Genomic DNA, 17,420 nt, shown 5'->3' on the forward strand with positions numbered 1-17,420 from the left:
CAGTAGTTGCTTTTTTTTGTCTGGATAATGGTTAGATAGAAGTATAATTTGTTCCGAACTTTCTTATCGCCGGCAATAGGACGGCATTTTCCGGAAATTAATTAACTATCCGAAAAAACTGGTCAGGTTTTTTTATGTTTTTAATTTTTGAGTTCGGTGTTTTGATGTTTAGAAATTGCTGTTTTGCTATGTGTTATTATTGAGGTGGCCTGTGACTTACTTTGTTGTTTTATGCTGTTTATTTCATTCTGTTATTTTCTAAATAGATGGACCTAAATTAAAAAAAAAAAGTGTCTAAAAAAATGACAGATGCATCAACAAATAATATATGAAAAGAAAACATTTCTTTTAATTATTCTTCTGGAGCAATTTACATAATATATATAATTATTTCAATAGTTTTCCACTCTTTATAGAAATGCGAATTACCCACTAAACGATCAAAACCGGCGTATAGGATTCCAGACTGGGACATTCTGTTTCTTAGTTTTCTCAAAAATTCTGCAGTTTTAAAAAATAATAATAATCTAATTGGGATGCTTGTTAATATTGATAGTAATTGAAGAATTGGAGAATTTCAACCGATTTGCTAATTGCGAAGTTTTTTGTTGATTTGGGTTTCATGATCACATACGGTGGAGATTGTCATGATTCGTGTATGCATATATGTTTTCTTTTTCATACTGCTAGGTGCTTGCATTCATTTGTAAGGATTGGGTATATTTTCTTTAAAATAGTTGGGATTGTTTATTCTTAATAGAACTTTGGATATGTGGTAAATATTTTCGTTTTAGGGAGTAAATTCTGGTACAGAAATTCCATAGTAGTCTAACATCATCTATGTATTCAATTGAATGTGTTTTCCGTCTTTTAAGGATTCAGAAAGTGATTTGTTTGTAATTTATGCTTTTGGTTGGTTTAAAATAGTTTAACTATTTTAATGTGACAGTCCAGATAGCCTAATGGTCTCGTGTATAAAACTTTGGATATGTGGTAAATATTTTCGTTTTAGGGAGTAAATTCTGGTACAGAAATTCCATAGTAGTCTAGCATCATCTATGTATTCAATTGAATGTGTTTTCCGTCTTTTAAGTATTCAGATAGTGATTTGTTTGTAATTTATGCTTTTGGTTGGTTTAAAATAGTTTAACTATTTTAATGTGACAGTCCAGATAGCCTAATGGTCTCGTGTATAAAACTTTGGATATGTGGTAAATATTTTCGTTTTAGGGAGTAAATTCTGGTACAGAAATTCCATAGTAGTCTAACATCATCTATGTATTCAATTGAATGTGTTTTCCGTCTTTTAAGGATTCAAAAAGTGATTTGTTTGTAATTTATGCTTTTGGTTGGTTTAAAATAGTTTAACTATTTTAATGTGACAGTCCAGATAGCCTAATGGTCTCGTGTATAAAAATCTGCTTTCTAGTCTGATGTGCTGCAAAAGAAAAATCTCTGATTGGCTGGATTATAAGTACTGTGAAACCAGTCAACCATCAGTAAATCGGCGCATATGAATGACTTTAATTAAATAATTCCCTGTGAAACTCTACAATAATTAGTTTAATCGATCTGTCCTTGGGATATGTAGTACTCTTTCTGTCCATATATAACTGTTTTTAGTATCTTTCTTGCCCTGTTTTTAGTTAGAGTGTTTGTGTTTGTGAGATAGTAACTAACAAATTGAGCCCACTTTCCTTTTTAAGCCATTGGTTAATGACTTCGGTTTATATCGTATTAGTTTGCATGAATTTGATTCTTTGAATACCCTTCTTGTGGTGTCTTGGGTTTAATTCAAAATTTTCCGAATTATTAATGGTTGATGTGGAAATTTGATTAGGACAATGTGAAAAAGTGATGCTTTAATTTTCTGAACTGTCAAGATATAGGTGTGTTAGGGGAAGCCTACTCTCTTTTTACTGGTAAGTTCAATCGCGAGAGTTATATGAGGTTGATATCTTTAATCTACAGTTTATATATATTTAAGGTCAGGGAATAGCTGTTTCCAATTACTTGAACACTTGGCTGTTTTCATTTAATCTACAGTTAATATATATTTAGCTGTTTTCATTTAATCTACAGTTAATATATATTTAGGGCCACTTTCCTTATACAAGTGTTGTTTGATTTTCTTTTTTAAAGGAAAAATACAGTTTGTATGGCGTTGTTGTTTTTCAAATAGAATAGAAAGTAAGAGACTTTGGGATCAATTAACGTCAATTTTAAGTAGAAGAACATGGTCTTATTTGGAGTGAAAATTCTTGCATTTTATCTGTTGCTAAGGTGGTGCATATTAGTCTTTGGTTTTCTTTTCACACTGCTAGGTGCTTTCACTCATCAGTAAGGATCGGGTTAGGTTTTCTTTAAAATAGTTGAGTGGAGGTCATCAACGAACTTAGTTGGAACTGTTTGTGTGCTGGTGCTTATATGATTTGGAATTGGATTTTGATTGAAATATTCGGGTAACATCTAAATGCATGGCCTTGATGGAATTAGGGATGCAATTTAACTGACAATGTTGTTTTATATTACAAAGTAGTTACAAGTGTTTATTGTGTTGCATTAGAAGATGTTAACTAGGTGTTGTTTTCTTTCTTACGAAGAACGCAGTACATTTGCCTCTTTTGATCTTACGATGAGAGTTTTCTTTCAAAGTTTCATATTTGAATCGTATTACTGATTTATTTTTCAAAAAATCCAAATTACTCATCTTTCGCTTTGGTATTGTTAATTATGTAGAAAACGAAGGTTTCTCTTTTGTGGACGTCGGCTATTCATATCAACCCAAGGTATCTCTCTACAATCTAATGGTTAACAATGGAAGTTTAATAAAACCGTGGGTTTTTAGCTGCTTCCATGCAATTTTCTTCTTCATATCTGGAAAATATTACTATCTAATTCAGAAGTACTTCTGGGTAAGTATTTTTTTCTCAATTTTCTACCTTAACTATTTATTAAATCATTCATCTTACATTATTTTCCTATTTAGATACGTACATAAATTTTAATGAATTTGGGTCTCCCTGGTATTCTAGGTGATAGTTTATTCTTAATAGAACTTTGGATGTGTGGTAAATATTTTCGTTTTGGGAGTAAATTTTGGTACATAAATTTGCATATTAGTCCAACATCATCTATGTATTCAATTGAATGTGTTTTTCGTCTTTTAAGGATGTTGCTTATGGACTCCTTGACGAAGATATCTTTCAATCGCTGCTGCATTAGAGGTGGAGATTTGATTATTGTATATGAGAGGCTTGATACTATGAAAGTTGTTAAAAGTGTGCGAGAATTCGGTTCTTCAAAATCGTTTGGGTGTATTTAAAGCTGTTAAAGCTGCATTATATTTGTTAAGGAATAAGAAAACACCAAGTAAATCATAACGAGTTTTTAAAACATAGGCTTTTCTTCTTTTTTCCACGTCCTGCTTCGTTCTCGTTGAAGATTGGGGACTTTTGCGCTCGGAATAAAGCTAGGTCCTGATCGAGCAAGTAGTCCTATGTATCCACCTCTCCAAACACAATATATTGAGTTGCTATGATGGTGACAACATCTGCTAGCATGTGGTGTTTGGACAAAGAATCGAGTCCTTGTAAATGGGCAGAATAAGCACTGAATTTATTTTACAACGTTTTAATGAGCACTAAATTTATTTTACAACGTTTTCGTAAGCACCGAATTTATTTCATTCTTATTCTGCCGAGGGATATCCCCGTCATATTCCGTACCGGGATAAGCTATTCTAAGATTATTCCCGTTGTATCCCATACCGGTTCAGTATTTTTAATGCCCGGTTTGGATGTTCTGGCAGCCGGTTTAGATTTTTAACCTGTCTGGACCGGGTTATCTGATGTAGTTATCCTGGCTTGGGATATCCTATTCTAGGGATATCCCGGCTTGGGATATCACATTCTAGAATATCCCGGCTTGGGATATCCTATTCTAGGGATATCCCGGCTTGGGATCTAGGGGTTTGAGGCTTGGGGCCTGGGTTTTGGGTTGGGCTGGTGTTTTTGGGCTTTTGTTTCAGTGTTTGGGGCTTTGGATCTCTTAAGTTTTAGATTACTGGGTTTTGGACTAAATCAAATAGTGATTTCAGGGACCAAAATATATAACCAAAATTTATTAGCCTTGTAAATTAATAAAAGAGAATTGAGGATGAGGTGGGGCTTTGGATCTCTTAAGTTTTAGATTACTGGGTTTTGGACTAAATCAAATAGTGATTTCAGGGACCAAAATATATAACCAAAATTTATTAGCCTTGTAAATTAATAAAAGAGAATTGAGGATGAGGTTTCTTTTTAATTGAAATGGGCTCTTTTTATAATAAATCCAACAAGCCAACTCTAGGCCAGTGATGACTTTAATCCAACAAACCGAATGGACCGTCTGAATGAGGGGAAGAAAATAAGGAAGCCAGCCACCGTTTATGAATAACCTCGATTTCAATCTCTCTCCTCCTGATATATCTCCGGCTGTAAAACTCCACCGTTTCTTTCTATCTTCGTCAGTTGGGTTTTGGCTCCGATCGACTCCCGGGTAAGAATTTGTGCCTTTGTTTCACAGTTCGAATCCTTATTTCTCTTCTCCTAAAGATTCTTCTCATTTGAATCTTTGCCATTATCGTTTTTACACAACTTTTGGTTTGGAATTACGGGTCGATCATTTGAATCTTTGCCATTATCTGTTTTGGAGTGTGGTGTGTTTAACTGTTTTGCCATTATTTGTTTCACATGTCGTGTAAATAATCGAGATTCCAATTCAAATGATGAGACAAGTGCTAGGGCTAGTCTATCCAGAATCGTTATGTTAGCTGAAGCTTTATTTGAGGTAATTTTTATTTCTTATGTTAGTAGTCTGGGTAGTTCTTCTTTTTCTTTGCACCTATCTGTTGGAGTTAATTTCTATGCATTTTAACTAGGTTCTGGATGAAATCCCCCAGCAGTCTGTGGTTTTATCTTCTCGACCTTCTGTATCTTCAATTGGATCTGTTCCCGCTCCTAAGGAAGTTGTGGAATTGCTTCCTGTCAAAATTTATAACAAGTCACACCAACTTCACACCAGATAGAAAACCTATACCTTTCTCAAATGTTTAAAATTGGATGATGAAATGATCAGTTTTTTTTCTCTCTTTTACACCTGTGTGATGACAAATTTGTATTGGATCTTATAAAATTCATTTTGTTTGATATTACATCCTTGGCATCCATTTCTCTCCAACTTTCCATGCTGTTTATGGTCGTGATTTGTTTTTGTTATAATTGTGTTTTAAAGGTATCATGATCGTGTTGTGTTTTTGTTTCATAATTGCGTTTGAGGTATTCATGTTAATAACTGGATTTATGTAAGTTTTGATTTGTTGAGGGTGTTGATGTTTTGCTTTAGATAGTTTTTTGTTCTTGGTGTTCATATCCTTTTTCAAATTTAAGCTTATTACAGTGATCTCAGAAGATGAAATTTACCTTCTGCAATTTGTAGATCTGTGTCATGTTTGAGTTTTTGTTTGACATATTTAAGTATCCTTGTTCTTGGTGTTCATATTTTTATTGTGTTCATATTCAAAATTCTCTGCTGCACTACATTCATCTCACATCATTAAATTTGCATTTTACCATTTCTAAATCCATATTATGATCGGTTTTATGTAATTACATGAAACTTTAGTAAAAGAGTTCTGATAATATAAAAGGGAATGTACATGTAGCAAGTTTTACTTTTACATCTGCACATGTAGCTGGAGTATCTGCAGTTGTTGATGTACGCTCCTCTACACCGGCCAAGTAGGTTGTTCTGTTTCTATTAATATGGATGCCTGACAAGGAGACGGTCCACAGTATGGTTCAGGACACTCACTACCTTCTAAATTCTCCTCCATATGCTCAACTTTCTGGGCAGGGACCACTGAACCACAACAGATACAATTTAGTTACCCATTTTAATTATAAATAAACAAAAAGTTAAATAGTAAGTACTTCAAGTTTAATTAAGACATCAATAACGGTACAAGCATTACTTTTCCAATCAGGTTTTCGCTTCTCTGTCACTGCCTCACTGGCGTGACTACGAACATCAGCCTTAACATCCTTCTCGGCCTTTATTACATTTTGGCAGGAAATGTCATGTCATGTCACTTCTCCCTTTGCCTTACAAGTGTTTTACGTGCTTTCTTAGCTCTTCTCCTCCATTTTGGCAGGAAAATCGCAGTCACGGTTCGCTTTCCTTTTATTTTCTTTTTGGAAAACCGTTTTGTTAACATTTATTAACTTGAAATTAGGGTAATTATTTAGTTATTATATGGCAGAGGCCTTGTCGTCGTTTCATTTTCCCGGAATCCATCGTTTTATTTGGATTTGCTGAAAAACAAAGGAATTGACGTCGCTTCATCAGATAAACGGTGAATTTCTTTTTGGCTCTAATAATTTTAGATTGTTACGGTGATCCACTTGGTTGGATTCAATTATCGAACTTGGCAAAGGTAAATCTTTTTTTTATTGTAACGAGTTCTTTTGGGTGCTTTCTCAGTGGTATTTGTTGATGTTTGCAGATCAGATTTCCAGTATCTTTTGGTTATTACATTCAGACTTTCATGAGGCTAGGGTTACAGCTGTTCTGGAGTATTTGTTATCTCTGGTGGCAAGTTTAGAACCATCACATTAACTTGCAAATGGACACAGAGGTGATTTGGAAAATTTTGCTTTGTTCTTTTTGTTCTGGGCCTATGTGGCCATTAAATACTGGGTTAATTTTCTTTCTTATTCTACTCCGGGGATATCCCTTCATATCCTGATTGGGTGACCTAAACATGCCATACTTCTTGCAACTTGCTGCCAAGTGCGATAAAAATTAGGTCTCCTTTCCAATTTTGTTGTGGCATTGGAACCTCTACATGTCTTGCTCATCTTTTACTTGTTGTGATGCATGGTGCATTCTCCTCCCACTGCAACATACATGCAGATGCACTTGTTCTTTCTCACTTCCATTTTTCCGTTCACCGTCTGTTACGTTGTATTTCTAAGCATTTGTCTTGTTGATTTGTTATTTTCTACTGGTTGCTATTGTGACATATGTTTAGCTTCTTTCGATGGCGTTGCAAAGGAGCTTATACTGTTTCGATGGCACATATATATTTTTAATTATTGGATAGGTGGAGTATTCACTGTGTTTATTGATTGTACTATCAACAGTATTAATCTGAGTTATGCTTGCATTTGTAACTATTGTTATTACTCTCAGAAGAAAAAGAAATCTATTATTATTGCATAGGGTGTAACTTGATTTTTCTTTTGACATCATCACAATGTCCTGTTCCTAAGAAGATTGACATCATCCTAATCGGTAAACTTTCCTTTTCAGTTTAACACGGAGGGGTATCTTCTAAGGCTTCCTCTTCCAGAATGTTGGGTGGTAAGAAAAAAATACTGTGCTTGTTTCGCCACCATCTATTTATTTGTATAGTTGAGCAAAGTTACCTGCATTCATACAAAAAAATTATTTGTTATCAAGCCGTTTCTCTCTCTCTCTCTCTTGGTCTCCCTGTTTTGTTTTCTTTTTCTTCCTCATTTCTTCTGCTTTCATAACAAATCCTCAAATATATCTCTTCAATCCAAATCTCCTCCCATTTGTTTACCTATTCTCTCTCTCGGTCTCTTTTGAATTTTTTTTCCTCTAAATTTTTTAGCTTTGGGTAACCAAAGGCCAAAACACACACACGCTACACTCTGTTTTTTGTGGTTTTTGAAATCCCCTGCTTCATCGGAGACTGATTTTGAGGTATGAATCTTGAACTTTGTCTGTCTTTGCCTTTTCATCTCTGTTTTGGTTTCAGATCAATTTTTTTTTACTTATATTTCAGTGGGTTTATTTCTCTGCCATTTCTTTGTTGCGATTTTTGTAACCCCTGCTTCATCGGAGGCTGATTTCAGGTATGAATCTTTGCTTCAACATTGTCTTCGGCTTTCTCTGTTTTAATTTAAGATTTATGCTTTTTTACTTGTGTTTTGTTGTTTTTGCTATGTGTTTGAAATTTATTGATGTGGTCTGCGAGTTACTTTGTGGTTGTTTTATGCTATATCAGTTGGTTATTTATTAGGATTTTCTAAATAGGTGACCTAAATTAAAAAAAAGTAGGTGTTTAAAAAAAACGACAGATACATGAACAAATATTATTAGGATTTAATTATTGTTTTTTCAATAAAGTTTACAATCACCGAAACGATCTTTATGTTAACTCCTTTATATTAAATGGTAAACCAGGTCGGATCCAATTTAATATTTATAAGAATATTTTTAGAAATATTTTAATTGTTTTGCAGAAATTTAAATAATGCATATATAATTATTTCAATAGTGTTCCATTCTTTATAGAAATGCGAAGTACCCACTAAACGATCAAAACCGGCATATAGGATTCCAGATTGGGACATTCTGTTTCTTAGTTCTCAAAAAATCTGTACTTTAGTTTTAAAAAATAAGAATAATCTAATTGGGATGCTTGTTAATATTGATAGTAATTGAGGAATTGGAGATTTCAACCGATTTGCTAATTGCAAAGGTTTTTGTCGATTTGGGTTTCATGATCATATACGATGGAGATTGTCAAGATTCGTGTATGCATATATGTTTTCTTTTTCATACTGCTAGGTGGTTGCATTCATCAGTAAGGATTGGGTATATTTTCTTTAAAATAGTTGGGATTGTTCGTGTTCTGTTGGGTAAGATTTGCAAATGGATTTTGATTGGAAGCTTTAGCTAGACCCATGGTATTTCTGTATATCAGCTGAATGGGAAGTTTTGTGTGATTATTGATATATCCATGTGGTGAAATACTCAGATTTTGGTTAAAGATAGAGTTATATTCATCTGTGTTACCTAGCCTTATATTTAAAATCCTATTTGGTTAACAATGGAAGTTTAATAAAACCGAGGGTTTTTAGCTGCTTCCATGCAATTTTCTTCTTCATATCTGGAAAATATTGCTATCTAATTCAGTAGTACTTCTGGGTAAGTCTTTTTTTCTCAATTTTCTACCTTAACTATTGATTAAATCATTCATCTTATATTCTTGTCCTATTTAGATACATGCATATATTTTAATGAATTTGGGTCTCCCTGGTATTCTAGGTGATGGTTTATTCTTAATAGAACTTTGGATATGTGATAAATATTTTCGTTTTGGGAGTAAATTTTGGTACATAAATTGCATATTAGTCCAACATCATCTATGTATTCAATTGAATGTGTTTTTCGTCTTTTAAGTATGTTGCTTATGGATTCCTTGACGAATTTATATTTATTATCTATTATTATTATTGAATAAATTTTAAAAGATTTTTTTTTTATAAATTTGAAAGAAAATTTATCGTACTTATTATAAAATTGGTTTCTTTGATAAGCCCTGAATTTATTTTCATTATTATTCTGAATCAGGGATATCCCTGTCATATCCCGTACCAGGATAAGCTATTCCAATATTATTCCCATCATATGCTGTCTCGGTTCAATATTTTTGGTGCCCGGTTCAGCAGTTTTGGATGCCGGTTCATATTTTTAACGTGTTTGGACCGGGCTACCTGCCGTAGTTATCCGGTTGGGATATCCCATGCCAGGGATATCCCAGCTTGGGGTCTAGGGGTTTGAGGCTTGGGGCTTGGGTTTAGGGTTGGGCTGGTGTTTTTGGGCTTTTGTTTCAGTGTTTGGGGCTTGGGATCTCTTAGGTTTTGGTTTAGGATTTATGAATAACCTTGATTTCAATCTCTCTCCTCCTGATGTATCTCGGGCAATAAAACTCCACCGCTTCGTTTGTTGGGTTTTGGCTCAGATCGACTCCCAGGTAAGAATTTGTGCCTTTGTTTCAAAGTTGCTTATTTCTCTTCTCCTAAAGATTCTTCTCATTTGAATCTTTGCCATTATCGTTTTTACACAACTTTTGGTTTGGAATTACGGGTCGATCATTTGAATCTTTGCCATCATCTGTTTTGAAGTGTGGTGTGTTAAACTGTGTGGGTTTGGGGTGTCGTTGGTTCAGGTTTGTAGTCTTTGGTCTGACCAAAGTAAAGTCTCTTCTTTCCTTTCCCTTTTTTTTCTAACGTTTCTTTTACTTCTCTGTCTGTTAATTGGGAATGAAAGCATTTTTCATATTTATTTCTCATTTATTATCTCCCATTGCCCCCTCCTTTTCCCTAACGTCTCTTTACCTTCTATGTCTTTAAATCCCCCGCCCCAAATTAGTAATTTAATTAAGGTATTAATTACCATAAATGTTACCGTTGCCACATGGGGAATTAGAAAGTCTGTTCTTTTTGGGCAGTGACGGTTTTCTTCGGACTTTTCATATCCCACTTCCTTCCCATTATCTCTTTCTCTCTCTCTGTCTCATTTCAATATTTCCCCTCATTCTTTTTCGTGAGAGGGAGAAACCCAAAGATTTTGTCTGCCGTTTCTTTCTTTTTTTTTTTTTGGTGATAATGAAATCCCCTGTTTTCGCTCTGTGTTTGAAATCTATTAATGTCGGTCTGTCTGTTTCTTTTTGGTTGTTTTATTGTCTACTTTCGTTAGGGATAATCCCTAACCTTTCTATTGTAGAACTCACTGTTTCAGTCTTTGTTTGAAATCTATTGTTGTGGGTCTGTCTGTTTCTTTTTGGTTGCTTTGTCGGAGACTGATTTCAGGTATGAATCTTTACTTGTGTTTACGTTTTCATTTCTGTATTTCTCTTTGTCTTTTGCCTTTTCATTTCTATTTTTAGTTTTAGAACTATGTTTTTTTACTTCTATTTCAGTTGGTTTACTTTATGATTATTCGTTTTCAGGTTTAGACATCACTGTTTCTTTATGTGTTTCAAATCTATTGATTTCATTCTGGTTGTTTTATTGATCTCCTCCTGTTTATGTATACTGTGATGCAAACCAAGAACGAACGATTCAATCAGATCGAGTTTTGGGCTTGGTGAGCGTTAAACGCGCCGTCGCATCCGCTCCCAAAGTGTAGAAAATCGCCATCAATGGAGTAAGTGTAGAAAACCTTTTCTTGTTTTTGCTTAGCAGAATAATTTTGGGTAAGGTTTTTTCGGGCCTGAGTCACGCTTAGATTTCGGCTTATCATTTATATTTTTGTCATTATAGTTTGTTTTCCAAATAACATGACATTAGTTCCATTCCGTTTCTTTCCGTGTTTGAAATATATGGATCTCATTCTGTTTGTTCTTTTTGTTTGTTTCCTGTGTTCTTTCGTGAGATAGATACCTAATTTTTCTCTTCCTTTAGATTCATAACGCAATGCAAACCAAGAACGAATGGTTCAATCAGAGCGGGTTTCGGGTTTAGTGAGCGTCAAATGTGCTGTCGCTTCGGCTCCTAAGGTGTGGAAAATCGTCTTCAGTCCTGTATGTGTAGAAAATCTTTTCTTGTTTTTGCCTAGCAGAATATTTTTTGTAATATCCGCTGAATAATTTTCCTCTCTGTTTTTAGTTGATATAATTTTCTTTTCTTGTTTTTGCTTAATAGAATAATTTTGGGTTTTGGTTTTTTTGGGCCTAAATCACTCTTAGATTTCGGCTTTTCATTTATATTTTTGTCATTATAGTTCATTTTCCAAATAACATGACACTAGTTCCATTGCTCTCAAGACTCAGGAAAATATCTGTATAATATTTTTGTAATTTCTGCTTAGCAGAATATTATTCCTCTCTGTTTTTAGTTGACATATGCTTCTTTTTGCTAATATGTTCAGTGGTTTTTATTAAGGTTGGTTAATGAAATTATTATGGGCCTCGGGGAAGTGTTTCTGGGATTCATTAGTTAAAATTTGTTTCTCTTCTCCTAAAGATTCTTCTCATTTGAATCTTTGCCATTATTGTTTTTACACAACTTTTGGTTTGGAATTACGGGTCTATCATTTGAATCTTTGCCATTATCTGTTTTGGAGTGTGGTGTGTTTAACTGTTTTGCCATTATTTGTTTCACATGTGTAAATAATCGAGATTCCAATTCAAATGATGAGACAAGTCACACAAACTTCATAATGATGAGGCTAGACAGTAAGTATTTATTTTTCTCTGCTGTTTGAGAAATGTGAAGCACACTTGATTTTTTTTTTTGTTGACGGATAGTTGAAGATGAGATTTAACTGTGTGTGCCTTGACTTTAAATGGACCCGCAACAAAAGAATATGAGGTTGGCATTTTAGCTCAGAGTAAGTTATGAATTTGTATATGAGGTAAAATAAAACATAATCAGTTCTACAAAGCAGAAACTAAAAGCTTTCTGAGCTACAAATTGATAATGAGACAGTTTGATTCATATCATAGCTATAATTAAGCTAATGAAAATATGAGACTAAAATAAATAATAAGGTAACTAAACTTTTTTCTTTGTTGGAGAATTTAAAGCTGAATGGGTTAAAATAAGTATCCAATCAGCGAATTAAGTGCGCTAAGAAGAATGATTGTTAGTTTACTATCATGTAGGAATTGGAATCTAGATCATTTTTGGATGCTAAGTTTTAAGGCATGCTTCCAAGTTATAGTCAGCAGTAGGCTCATGAAGGTTTGGCGTCTAACACTCTTAATGAGCTTGCTTGAAAAGGTTTAGGTGATTAGGTGCAGTAGGTCTATCTTTGGCTGACCTCATCGGTAATCCCTTGTGCGGATTACGAGCCTTATTCTATGTAAAATATGAAATTTAAGTTTGATGGCATGATTTCTTAATGACTTATTAGAGGAAAAATAATTTAATTATCCTGTTTTTTACCCACAATATTGGTTGAGATGAGTTCTATATGCAATTCTCTTGTCTTGAGGGCTTCAGTTTGACTTTAATATGTGAAATTATTACTTGAAGTATATAGAATAAAAGCATTAATATGAATGAGCAAAAAGAACCCAAGAAAACTGGAAAGTGACTCCAACTGTAAAATTTGGTTCGGGTTATAGTTAAACAAATTTGGTTTTTGCTTAAGAAGCTTAAAACCACAATTATTCAAACAAACCAAAACCTATTTTTTATTTAATTTATACTCAGTTTCTTATTTTTTGGTAGTATAAAATTAGTATTTTATGCCTAAATTATTGAAAAACACTATATAAAAAAAGTATTTTAAAATTTAAAAGACCTGTGCACTGAACTGTTAAAAAGGCCAGATTATTGCTAAATAATTGCATTTTTTTTTCCAAAACCGAACTGAACCGTTATCACCTCTAATATTCACACGATATGTATTATACAGACTTCTTATCCTTGAGTATCAAGGCCTCCTTTTTCTGACCTTCTAAATTAGGTAGAGGTTAATGATTTTATTGCTCTTGAATCCAATGGTAATATAGGAAATTGGGGGCGCTAGAGTGATAGGAACAGGGAAATTGAGTAGAAAATTTTGAATTTTAATCAGACTTAGGTATTGTCTTCCTATATAGGCATATGAAGGGTGGGAGGGGGGCCGTATATGATTTCAAAGGGCCCTAACCTTCGATATACTTTCTTTTTCAGTTACTTCATATGGCATTAGTCTGCAATCAGGCATGTTTTGAATCTTTTTTTTTTCTTTTCTTTTATATTCAATTAACAGATGTTACCTATGCCTTTTGGATTATGAATAGGGAGATAGCATGCGGATATTTGCTTGTAACCATGAATTCCGCAGAACTTGTATAGACAAGTGGCTCAAGGAGGTTCACAGGTAGGATGGATGATTATTATTGCAATGTTTTTTAAATTAACATTATGGTAAATATGTGATTAAGGGTGTGCTAGATAAAATAGATGTGTCATTTCTTCCTCAGAAGTATAACATGGGTTGTAGTTACACTCCACATGTTACGTTAAGAACAGTGAAGTGAAACGGAAAGACCAACGGTCATATGAGGCTTGAAAGACCCATCAAACAAAATGGGCCCCAAGAAATAAAGCTCAATCCAACAAGCAGAAACACCAACAACGAATTTAATTTTGACTCTTGGAAAGGACTATTTTTTCTAGGTTTCATTCCCCTTTTATTCTCTCCTGTTTTGCCTTCCTTTCTAACGTTTCTTTCCCCTTTATCCTCTTCATTCCATAGCTCCCCCAGCTGATTATCTCATTATCTCTCTCGGTCTCTTTTCTATTTTTTCTTGTCATTCTTTTTTAGATTTGGGTAACCACATGCCAAAAAAACACCCATGCAAGCGAAAACAGAAAGAGAGTTTTCGTGGGAGGAAGAGACCCAAAGTTATTCTCTGTCGTTTCTGTTTTTATTGATATTGAAATCCCCTACCTCATCGAAGACTGATATTCAGGTATGAATTTTAAGTTCAAAATTTTCTTTTTCCTTGTCATTTCTATTTTAGCTTCAAATCTATGCTTTTTTTACTCGTTTTTCAGTAGGATATTTTTTTAGTATTTTAGTTTTTTGCTTTACAATTCACTGCTTCATTTTGTGTTTCAAGTCTATTTTACTCGGTTTCGTCGTTCTTTTTGTTTGTTTATCTTTTAGTATATGTTCTTTATTTTTGAATTTTGTGTTTCCCTGTATTCACTATTTTAGCTATTGTCTTACAATCTATTTCTTTTACTTGTCTATTTTGTGTTTATTCTGGAGTTCTTTTAATGGTGATTGTTTATTTACTGCAAGCGAGTGTCAAATATGTTATATTGATTCTTATTTAGGGTGGAAAGTCGAAGCTTTGTAACTGAAATGAATTAGCTTTTCCTTGAGCAGGACACTATCACCTTATAATGACAATACTATGGGAACTGGCAAATTGACAGAAACCGATTGATATGCACAATACTATAAGGATATCATGTCCGGGAGTATGATGTTCACAAGCTCATGCACCTAGAGGAATCGATTGATATTTTCCTTTCACACGATCGGCCGCTCGGCATCAGTGGTAATTGGAACTGGCAACAACTTGTTCGCTACAAAAAACATTTCAAAGATGAGGTAATTTTATTCGATTGTTGGAAATGCATATATGTGACAGATTGAAAATCTTCATATCAAGCGTGTTCAGTTTTCTTGTTGACCATTCCTGGTTGCTTGTTAGTTGAAACATATCTCCTAGATCCAGCAAGGAACCCTTGGAAGCAAGCCTGCTGCTCAGCTGCTCGAAAAACTCAAACCATCGTATTGGTTTTCAGCTCACTTGCACTGCAAATTCACCACTCTTGTTGAACATGAAGAGGGTGGTTGAGTGACAAAATTTCTTGCACTCGATAATTGCCTTTCAGGGCGCAAGTTCTTGCAGGTATCTATCATACGCTCTGACCATTTCATTTAGGCTCTTTCTTTTGGTCTTTGCTGGAAGCTAATAAATGAATTCTGGCTTTCTCTGATCTTTTAGATTGTTGATATTGGATCTGATCCAGGACCTTATGAGGTTCAGTACGATGAAGAATGGCTGGCAATAACACGGAAATTGAAATGTCTTTCCTCTGACCTTCCAACGTGGAGACTTCGGGTGTGTATATATGACATTTTTGTTTTGACCATGCCACTCGTCTCGCTCTCTCTTTTGGGTGGGGTGGACTAATGTTTTATTTGAAAATGTTCAATTTTCTATTGTTGCAAGTACTATTATTCTACAAGAACTAGTGAGCCGACAACTGCTATTCTAATATGTAGGAGAACACAGCTCGACATGCAAGATTGTCGTCAATGGGACAGAAAAGCCAAACCTTGTGAATTTTCTCAAACAGCTCCACCTCACAAACCCTCTGATTCAGTTTCAAACGCTACTTTTTCTGGTAAATAATATGGTGATATTTTGATGCTTTTCCTTCTTTGAGGTGCAAAAAGTATCTCCATTAATGGTTCTATCTTTTGGATTTAAGAAACTCACCATATATGTTTGCATATTTATGCCACTTACTGTCACAGTCGTTACAAAACACTGCATTCTTTTTTATTTAGATTTGCTACTAGAATAGTCCTGAGTTTTGCAATTTGATTTTGCTCGATTTCCTTTTTAATTATTAAAATTTTCTCACCTTGTGCAGTTTCTCCCCATAATCCTCAGACTGTATCTTTCTTGGAATTGCTAGATCTTCCTTATGTTCTTGATAATGCATTGGACTCCAGGGATACTCCTGTTTCATTGCCTCAAAAGGGTAAAGAGTTTTCTATTTACCTTGTCCCACTCAGTTTTGATGATATTACAGCGTCCGGTATGTGATAGGCCAGTTTAGGATTATTCTAGTTCAGGAAAAGACCTTTTCAGGAGTTTTGGAGAAATCACCTCGAATAACCAAGCTTTTGAAGCTTTCAAGTCAATAATCCGTTAAACTAATGAATGGAGGGCTTTAAACAAAGCCAACAGTTTTTTCGGGTTTACCTATTTATTTTAAATATATAATACAGAACACACTCAGATAAATATAATATATTATGAAGCTGATTTTCAGTGAGTTTTTGTCACATCTTTTTATTTCTTGCTCAGCAGAGTATTGTTGGGATTGCTAGATCTTATGTTCTTGATCATTAAAATTTTAATCATTAAAATTTTCTCACCTTTGTAGGTTCTCCCCATAATCCTCAGACTGTATCTTTCTTGGGATTGCTAGATCTTATGTTCTTGACAATGCATCGGACTCCAGGGATACTCCTGCTTCATTGCTTAAAAAGGGTAAAGAGTTTTCTATTTACCTTGTCCCACTCAGTTTTGATGATGTTACAGCGTCCGGCATGTGATAGGCCAGTTTAGGATTATTCGAGTTCAGGAAAAATACCTTTTCAGGAGTTTTGGAGAAATCACCTCGAATAAACAAGCTGTTGAAACTTTCAAGTTAATAATCCGTCAAAATAATGAATGGAGGGCTTTAAACAAAGCCAACAATTGTTTCGGGTTTACCTATTTATTTTAAATATATAGTATGGAACACACTCAGATAAATATAATATATTATAAAGCTGATTTTGTCTTTGCCCTTCTGCATTTATTTTCAGTGAGTTCTTTTTATTTCTTGCTCGGCAGAATATTGTTGGGGCTGGGGGTTATTGGGTGTAGCTTGAATTCGGTACAGATTTTTAGTTGTCCTGTTGTATTTGATTTTCCTTTTTCCTCTCGACGAAAATCGGGGGATATCCCTCCCTGTATAAGCTATTCCGGGAATATCCCTGTCCGGTATAAACTCTTTCGGGATATTCCGCGGATATCCTGCCCCGGTTCTGAATTTTCACTGCCCGATTCAGTTATTTTAGCGTCCGGTTTAGAATTTTGATGAGTCCGGACCGGGCTACCTGTCACGCTTATTCCAGGTGGGGATATCCTATTCCCGGGATATCCCGGTTCCGGTATATCCCTAGCAGGGATATCCCGCTTAGCGTATATCCCATTCCAAGGATATCTCGGCATTGGTTTAGGGTTTCTTTTATGAAGTAAAGTACTGTACTGGGCTATTATTAAAATGCAAAAACACATAAAACTATTAGGATTTGAAGACAGACCC

General features: G+C 34.5%; 1 long non-coding RNA gene across 19 annotated transcripts; it reads left to right on the forward strand.

Annotated features, from left to right (window-relative positions):
* The first annotated feature begins 2,925 nt into the window (after nt 1-2,925).
* LOC107963753 (uncharacterized) lies at nt 2,926-16,892 on the forward strand. Of its 19 annotated transcripts, XR_005915191.1 has the most exons (17): nt 4,226-4,830; nt 4,922-6,209; nt 6,302-6,475; nt 6,545-6,676; nt 7,354-7,404; nt 7,679-7,770; nt 7,853-7,922; nt 10,910-11,004; nt 11,262-12,034; nt 13,592-13,671; nt 13,775-14,266; nt 14,689-14,916; nt 15,020-15,220; nt 15,317-15,433; nt 15,598-15,719; nt 15,972-16,082; nt 16,491-16,892. It is a non-coding gene; the product is annotated as an uncharacterized lncRNA (long non-coding RNA). The 19 variants fall into 19 exon arrangements; XR_005915192.1 differs by having other exon boundaries at nt 4,332-4,830; nt 4,922-6,394; XR_005915203.1 differs by lacking the exon at nt 7,679-7,770 and having other exon boundaries at nt 4,336-4,830; nt 6,302-6,394.
* The last annotated feature ends 528 nt before the right edge of the window (nt 16,893-17,420 follow it).

The sequence above is a fragment of the Gossypium hirsutum genome, chromosome D06, assembly GCF_007990345.1.
Source record: "Gossypium hirsutum isolate 1008001.06 chromosome D06, Gossypium_hirsutum_v2.1, whole genome shotgun sequence".
NCBI classification, from domain to species: Eukaryota; Viridiplantae; Streptophyta; class Magnoliopsida; order Malvales; family Malvaceae; genus Gossypium; species Gossypium hirsutum.